Source organism: Cyprinus carpio, chromosome A4 (genome assembly GCF_018340385.1).
Source record: "Cyprinus carpio isolate SPL01 chromosome A4, ASM1834038v1, whole genome shotgun sequence".
NCBI classification, from domain to species: domain Eukaryota; kingdom Metazoa; phylum Chordata; class Actinopteri; order Cypriniformes; family Cyprinidae; genus Cyprinus; species Cyprinus carpio.
Window position 1 is genome coordinate 33,134,178 of NC_056575.1, and position 9,560 is coordinate 33,143,737.

A 9,560-nucleotide genomic window follows, 5' to 3' on the forward strand; every position below is an offset into this window, starting at 1 on the left:
CATTACATTGTTTCTATTTTGTGTATGTTTTAACCTTTTTCTTGAAATGCATTATGTAAAAACCTTAATAAACACTTCCCTTATCCCGTTTAATAATAATCATACCAACGTTTTAACATTTTAAAGTTTAAAGCACATAGTTTTTCAATGCCCCCACACACACACAAAAAACACTTGTCCCGGCGATCATAAATTCCTTTTAGGTCCATAAAAAAGATGGGCTCGGGCAGGAAGGGGGGACTGTACTGGGAGGGGTGGGGGGTGTACAAACAGGTGTCCAGAATAGATGGCTTTTTATGACCCTCATCAATCAAAGGTTTTGGGGTTTAGAAACAGGTGTATTGTATATTTGGTTTTTTATGTTAATATTCACTTTATCAGTAAGATATTTATCATTCACTACCTCACATTGACATTGACATACTGAAAGTGTCAACCTGTTTGCACATTGCCTCTTGTACATCCCTGTGTATCTTAATATTTAAGACTACAGTATAAAGAACATATGCACATTGCCTCTTGTACATCCCTGGCTATCTTAATATTGAAGACTACAGTGTACTTTCATGCACATTATTCTCTATTCTATTTTTAATTCTACAGTATACATCTTTTTTATGTTTTATTCTTATATTTTTAATGTTTACTTTTATTTCATTCTTTCATAGCTATATTTATGTATATTTTCATCTGTGTTGTATTCTTTAATAATTGCACTGTCCATGGAGCGGACCTGACTCACATTTCACTGCTGGTTATATATGCTCTTTATAATTGTGTATGTGACAAATAAAAAATCTTGAATCTTGAATCTTGAGAGATTTTCTCTCACTGTTGTTTGATTATCATGAACAGCAGACAGGATGAATATTGGACAGCTTCCCCTTTAAAACCGAAGTCCGGATCCAATAAACTGTTAAATATGCCCTTTCTCTCTCTACTGTTTACATTCCCTTAAGACCTAAATGACTGTGTTTATGAGGATACTTGCAAAGCTGGGCATTTGGATGCATATAACTGTTTATGCAATCATTCAAAGCCAAGAAAGTGCCAAAAATGCTCACGAGCTCTATTAGCAGCTGATGCGCGGCTTACGCACTCCTCTCACACAGAAACAGAGACAGCGTGCGCATATAGCCCTGTTGTTTCAACGCCCTAAAATCAGTTGTTTTAAACTGCAGTGCTTAAAAATGCGTGCAAACATTACGTTTTCGTGACCACGTGCACAGCAACGTGACGTGAGCATGCGCATGCTGTTATTCTCGTGTCTGCCTGCATCCCTGTGTAATGCATGTAAGACTGCCGTCATTCAAATTATGAAAAAGTTGTAACACTTTATGGTAAGGGTACATTAATTACCATGAATTAATGCATAAATTAATGTGTGAATTATACATTACTTCATGAATTATCAGGAACTAACATGAGCTCATAGTCTTTCATTCATGATTTCATGGATGAACAACACCTTAATTAAGACATTAAGTGAGTACATCATCATGATTTATGAATTATTACACATGATCATGATGTTTTCTTTGTTCACAAAAACAAGGTCTTGTTGATAAAGCTATGCTTATGGTACATGATTCAAAAAAGCATTATTTTGTGCATGTTATGCTTATTGTATTTTTTTATTAATATACAAGAAACACTGAATTGTTGAATTTTGTTGGTAACAGTGGGGAACTTGCGACTACAGCTAGCTAACAATGCTTTTTGGGAAATGCATAGTAACTCCATAGCAACACACTAACAACCACTCAGCACACCTTAGCAATGCCTTGACAGCCATCCATAACACCCTGACATCATGGTTGTAAATTTTGTATAGACCACTCACATTTTGTTCAGAAAAAGTAAAAATCATACTTCTCTTGAGCATTTATTTCATTGGGGAAATCAAAACGCCTTTAATGTAAACCAGCTGACTGTCATTATGCCAAAATTGAAGAGAAGCTACAATAAATGGGCAGACATCCATCTACAACATCACCATTTCGATGCATGTGTTGATTGTGGAGGATGATGTAAGTGTTAAGCAAGAAATGCACATACTAGTGTGTACATGCTATAAAGGTGTAAATACACAAACTTTATTTTAATTAAAAAAAAATCGCAAAATTTTAGAAAGATAAAAAAATTAACATTTTGAGTGATATGTCATTATAGATTTGTAATACAGATATTTGATAGTAACGTTGATTTAAATAAATACTGCATAGATGTTGGATGGTAAAACTGTTTTAGAAAGTCTGAGAAACATTAGGAAACTGGTTTCTAGCGGAATCAGTCTGTTTCGTCTCTCTATGGCTCTGACCATGAATTTGTGTATTCAGACGTTGAGGAGGCGCTGGCATTGATCCAGACGTGGATTGGTAAGTGAAGCGTATGTTTCTTTCTGATGAATCAATGAGAAATGTGAGTAAAATAGTGCTTTTTCGAACTGAAACACGCAGTCTGTTTCACACACGTATGTGGTATATGTGCGTTGCACACGCGTGTTAGTGCGTATGTGCATGCATGCGTTCATGTTTGCTCGTGTAACGTTATGTGTGTGCATTTGTGTGCATGCATGCATGTGCATATGTACGTGCATGCACATATCTCTGTGTGAATAGGTGCGTGCGCGCATGTGTATATATGTGTGTGTGTGTGTACGTGTATGTGTATGTGCATATGTTTATCTGTGTGTGTGTGTGTGTGTGTGTATATGTATGTGTGTAAAGGTGAGTGTGCATGTGTATGTGTGCGGGTATCTTATACAGTATATGGTATGTATGCGAATGTGTGTGTTGTCACGGTACCAAAATTTCAGTATTCGGTACCGATACCAGTGAAAATCCACGGTTCTCGGTACCAAAGCAAAACACAAAAATATGCTAATTAAAAAAAAAAACTTTTTATCACTAAAAAAATAAAAATAATGCCATTCTTTATACTTATTTACAATTGTGTTTAAAGTTTTTCTACAAGTAATATAATTATGAAAAACAGTAAACAAGTTTTCACCCAAATTTAATTTGTCTTTTAATTAATGAAATTTAAACACATTTGTATTTTTTGTTAAATAAAGAGGATTTGCTATTAAAATTAAAACATAGAAGAAATATTGTGTGATTTTTTTTTCTTTAAAAAATATATAGTTTTATTAATTTTTTCAACAGTATATCAGTATCACATATATTCTACTAAATAGTAATATTTCTAGCACAATGCCTTTATGTAAAAATTAACTTTTATTTTGACGGGTTGCAGTGTTTCCCACACTATTCCTTACACTATACATGTATATGCAAATTCATTTTCTGCCAGCAGGAGGCGCTTTAAGAGCGGGAGAGATACAGTATTCTCCGGTAACGCTGAGCTCACAAACGCTGCCTTATCAAGCATTACATGCAAATGAAATGAAAATGAAATCGAAAAATTTTTCTAAATATAGTCGGTTTCCTTCTGAAATACAGTGATATAAAACACACACGCATCGGTTTTTGATTTGGAAACGTGCAGTGCTCATGTTTATTCAATGAAGACAAAGCCTTTTGGAAAATCTATTTGTGGCGGTCAGTTTTGATATTGTAATAACTCAATGTGTGGAAACCCTGGGTTACTGTGAATAGCTTTAAATTGACACTGGTTTTACTCAAATGAGACTAGGGGGTAACATGCTTGTGAAGTGACTCAGAACAGTTCTGGTGATGTTTGTTTATGTATTTATGTCCTTATTGAGACGCAGATGCTGAAATTACTGCAAGCATCACGCACTTCAGTCTGTGTAGTAAACAAAACCAACACCTCTCTGACATTCATTCATTCACACAGAGACGCGCAGAACACGCAGGGTTCATATTTCATCCAACTTTTGCAGCTTAACATTTACAGATACTGGTCCATATGGAGATTTGATTTTATTAATTTTATGCTAACTTTGACAATTTCCTTGACTGTCCATATTAAAATATAAGTTTCATTTTCATGACTGGATTTTGAGATTCCGTCCGTGTTTTCTGCTTCACGGAAATCATAGCGCTGTATGCGTCAAGAACCGGGTTGATACTGAATTCCTTCTCAGCTCTTCCCAGACCTTGCTGTTGGTTTAACTGGGTTATACTGTTTAAGAATAAAGCAGAACATTTTGATCAAAGTCCCTTTGTGTCCACAGTACATTGTGTGCAAAAGCTTGAACGTTCATGTCCATATCCATGTCATTTCACAATTATGCTATCATTAATAACACAGTATTCCAAAGGACCAAGTCACTACTTTAGTTGAGGGGCCACAAACGATGAAGTCATGAGAAACTAATGCTTAGTTAATGATGACTACTGTATTTGGATGTTAACAGAATGCACGTGAAATGTGCTGTGATTGGCCATATCAGTGATCTGTCTATTTAGCTACTATGAAGAAAGAATGAACATGCTTGATAACTCATATCATATTTTAATGAAAAACATTAGTTCTCACATTAACTGATATACTGTTCTAGCCTGTATGCATGCATGATGTAATGTGGATTTTTTAAATATTCCTTTAATAATAAAAAAGTCTTGCATGCACGAAATAATGCTTTTTTGAATAATTTACCGTAAGCATAGCTTTATCGACAATGTATAGTGAAGACCTTGTTTTTTGTGAACAAAAAAAACATCATGATCATGTGTAATAATTCATAAATCATGATGATGTACTCACCTTACATAATGTCTTAATTAAGGTGTTGTTCATCCATGAAGTCATGAATGAAAGACTATGAACTCATGTTAGTTCCTGATAATTCATGAAGTAATGTATAATTCACACATTAATTTATGCATTAATTCATGGTAATTGTGTACCCTTACCGTAAAGTGTTACCCTTTATTTTACTCGTTCATTACGAATCTATGTCGCTCAGGGTGCCCTGAGACGACTGTTCTACATGTGCCCCAAGATCACAAACTTGCCAGTCTAAACATTAGCCAGAGGTTATGACTAATACTATTTAATAGGTCACCCATGCTTTCCATTCTTTAAATAGTGTTTCTGTTTAGTCCCCCACAGTTACACATGTACAACTTAGTTAAAGCTCAAAACAATAATCAGCGGTTATGCTAGCACTCTGTCTAGCCCCCCGACAGTCCATATAACTACGTACAACTTAATTAAAGCTGAGACAAATAATCAGCAGTTATGCTAGTACTATTTGCCTAGCCCCGATAGTTAAAAATAACTACTTACAACTTAATTAAAGCTGAGACAATAACCAGCGGTTATGGCCAGTACTATGACTAGCCCCCCATAGTTAATGCAACTGAGTATAACTTAACTAAAGTCAAGCGGTTAGTCAGAAATCTAAAATCTCACCTGATGTGCCCTATGCTTCTAGTCTGAGATTTTAGTATGCACTTAACCCTGGACACAGATTTGCGGCAAACATACGCCTTCACTTAATCTACTTGAAGAAATAATTTCAGAGTAAGTCAGAATAAAATCAAATGTAACAATTTATTATCAGTCAGGTAAATATGTAGTATGCCAATTACATAGCAAATTCAGAGATATCAGATCAAATCAATACAAGACATCAAATTGTCAAAGATGAATCTAAGAGTAAAAGATGCACACCTGACTTTTTGTGAAACTTTTTAATGGGCTCATTCTTGCTACAGAAGGCCCTGATCCTCTTGCAACATTTCTTTAAGTACCTCAGACCAAGACAAACATCCCCCGAGATGGAGACAGGAACTAACAATTGGAATTTGCATTAACTCAGGTCCCAAACATGGGTGGTTTACAACTCAATGGTAACAGAAGATAATTTACATGGAGGACCCTGGGAAAGGGCACTCCTGTTACAGTAATCAAAATATCTCTTAACTCTTAGGATCTGTACTATCTTTTAGTCTACTTTTGTAAGATTTAGACCATTGTACCACTCGCCCCTGAGACAATTCAAATGACACCAAACATAACTGTACATATTACTTGCATTCGTGTACAACATAATACTATTGACCATTCTGAGTGAACCAAATGGAGGGAGCATGAGTTAGGGGAAGGAAGGACGGGTGATGAGAAGGAAACTGATGCATATGTGAGAGAGGCGTTTCCTGCATTTTCTCTCAGTGAGATATGGGAACAGATGTCTGTATGTTAATGCACTGTGTATCTATTGTATGTCTCAGAAGATCAAAGTGTCTGAGTTTCTGCAATTCTTAAAAACGTTCTGTAATTTTACCAGAGACGAAACTCTGTAACAATAAGCTACATATCCCAGACAATCATTTTTTTTTTGGTTTTTGATTATTCAAATGTCTTGTTGTACATTCTAGTCAAGGTTCAGCAGTTGTTTAAATGTGCATACATTAACGAAAACGCATACAAAATGAGCCTATTAATAGAATGGTCTTTCTCCATTCTCAGACAAATTAAATAATTGATTTTTATTGTCTCAATACAAGTGCTCATGGTGATAGAAATACTGTAAAGGTTTCGCACTGATTACTGATTGTTTGCTGGGGTGGTAATATTATATAGGCCTAGAAATAAGTAAGAGGGGGCCCAAAAATTGTTTTGCCTATGTCAGGATAAGATGTAAATTCAGCCCTGGTAACATCTCTGAAAAAGATATGCTCTCCTAAATTAGAGGCACTCTTCATAAACTGTAAAACCTTTCTACTCACTGCGGGAGTTTTTCCTCGTTCATTCTTGTGAATGTTTACATCCCTCCGGATGCCTGTGTGAGCACAGCGCTGCAACAGCTGGCTTAACAAATAACTGAAACGGAGCAATGGTACCCAGACTCTCTGTTAATCATTGTTGGAGATTTTAACAAAACTAAATCATTTTCCCGTGAACTGCCCAAAATACAAAAAGCACATCACATTGTCCCACCAGAGACAGTAATATATTGGATCACTGTTACACCACAAAAAATGATGCATATCATTCTGTCCTACGGGCAGCTTTGGGACTCTCTGATCACTGTCTAGTTTATCTTATACCGACCTACAGGCAGAGAACTGAAATCAGCTAAACCTTTATAAAGGACTGTGTTTAAAGATGGACTAATGAAGCAGGGTGGGATTTTACAAGTCTTTTTTAACTGTACTGATTGGAATTTATTTTAAGCTGCAGCCACCAATCTGGACGAGCTCATAGAGACTGTGACTTCATACATCAGTTTCTGTGAGGATATGTGCATCCCCACCAGGTCATTCAACTATGTTTTACTGCGAAACTCAAACAGCTTCGTCATGCCAAAGATGATGCTTACAGAAGGATAAAATTTTGTACAACCAGGCCAGAAACAGACTGACAAAGATCAGTGGCTAAAATAACTATTCTGAAAAGCTACGACCCAGCGTCAGTATGGTCTGGTCTGACCGGTCCTTCAGAAGACAGAAGTCTAGGAAAGCTTCAGGCCCTGGCGGTATTTTACCTGCCTGTCTAAAGGTCTGCACTGACCAACTGCACAGATCTTCAACAGATCACTGGAGCTCTGTGAAGTTCCCTGCCGCTTCAAACTGTCCACCATCATTCCAGTCCCTAAAATCACTGGACTTAACTTTAACTCTCACGTCTGTGGTCATGAAGTTATTTGAGAGACTGGTCTTGGCCTACCTGAAGGACATCACTAGCCCTTTGCTGGATTCTCTTCAGTTTGCCTACAGAGCAAACAGGTCTGTGGATGATGCAGTCAACATGGGACCTGCATTAGATCCTGCAGAACCTCATCAGACCTGGGCATTATGCAAGGATCTTATTTTGTGGACTTCAGTTCCGCCTTCGATACTATCATGCCTAACCTCTCTCAGACAAACTGACCCAGCTCTCTGAGCCCACCTTAATCTGTCAGTGGATCACCAGCTTCCTGACAGACAGGCAACAGCTAGTGAGGCTAGGAAACTGACCCAGCTCTCTGAGCCCACCTTAATCTGTCAGTGGATCACCAGCTTCCTGACAGACACTGCTCTTCTCCCTGTATACAAACGAATGCATTGCAAATGATCCCTCTGTCAAGCTCCTGAAAATTGCAGATGACACTACAGTCAACAGTCTAATCCACAATGGAGATGAGTCAAGATGCTTACAGACAGACAGGAGGTTAAAGAACTGGCTGTCTGGTGCAGTCTCAACATCCTGGAGCTGAACATGCTTAAAACAGTGGAGATGATCGTGGACTTCAGGAGAAACCCCCCTGCAGTCCCCCCCATTCACCATCATGAACAGCACTGTGGCTGCAGTGGAGTCATTCAGATTCCTGGGAACCACCATCTCTCAGGACCTGAAGTGGGACACTCAATAGACTTTATTGCTAAAAAAGCCCAGCAGAGGTTGTACTTCCCGTCCCCAGCTGAGAAAGTTCAACCTGCCACAGAAGCTGCTGAAACTTCTACTCAGCCATCATTGAGTCTGTCCTGTGTACTTCAATAACTGTCTGGTTTTAATTCAGCCACCAAATCAGACATCAAGAGACTACAGTGGACAGTCCGAACTTCTGAGAGGATTATTGGTTCCCCCCTGCCCAATCTCAAAAGATCTTTACACCTCCAGATTGAGGAAAAGGGCTGGTAAACTCACTTTGGACCCCACACACCCTGCACACTCTTCGAACTGTTTGCCTTCTGGTTGGCACTACAGAGCACTGACCACTACACTAGAGTAGCCAGGCATAAGAACAGTTTTTGGTAATATAATTATAATAACGTTGAGTTATAAGCATTACAAATTATTAGTTAATGATGAACTAATCATTCACAAAAGATGACTATAGATTCATAAATGACTAATAAGTAATAAGTTAAATATTTAGTAATGTATTATTAATTCAGTTATAAGTCACTTATAAGTAATTCGTTGATGAACAAATCATTTACAATTAGAAATTTGTTGTTTGTTTGAAATAACTGATTTCGATTTAAATATATTTTGAAATGTAATAGATTCCTGTGATTACAAAGCTGAATTTTTAGCATCTTAAGATTCATTTGTGTGAGTTAATGCGTTATTTTGATAATTATGAAATTATTTTATTTTAGTGATTGGGTAATTTACAGCAACAATTGGGTGAAAACAGCTGAGAATAATTTTTCCAGGTTTTCTTTAATGAATAGAAAATTCAGAAGAACAGCATTAATCTGAAATAGAAATCTTTAATCATTTATAAATGTCTTTATCACCACCACTTTTGATCAATTTAAAGCATTTTTTACTAAATAAATGTTTTAATTTCTATAATTTCTTTCCCCCAAAACAAATAAATAAGTATAAAATTATACTGACTCCAAGCCTTTGAATGTTAGAGTTTATAATGCTACAAAAGCTTATTTCAGATAAATGCTGATCTTTCTATTCATCTCTAAGAATCCTGAAAAAATGTTTAAATATAATAATAATAATAATAATAATAATAATAATAACAATAATAAATGTTTCTTGAACAGCAAAACCAGCATATTAGAATATTTCTGAAGGATCATATGACACTGAAGATTGGAATGATGATGCTGAATTAAAATCACAGGAATCAATTACATTTTAAAACATATTCAAGCAGAAAGCAGTTTTTTTAAATA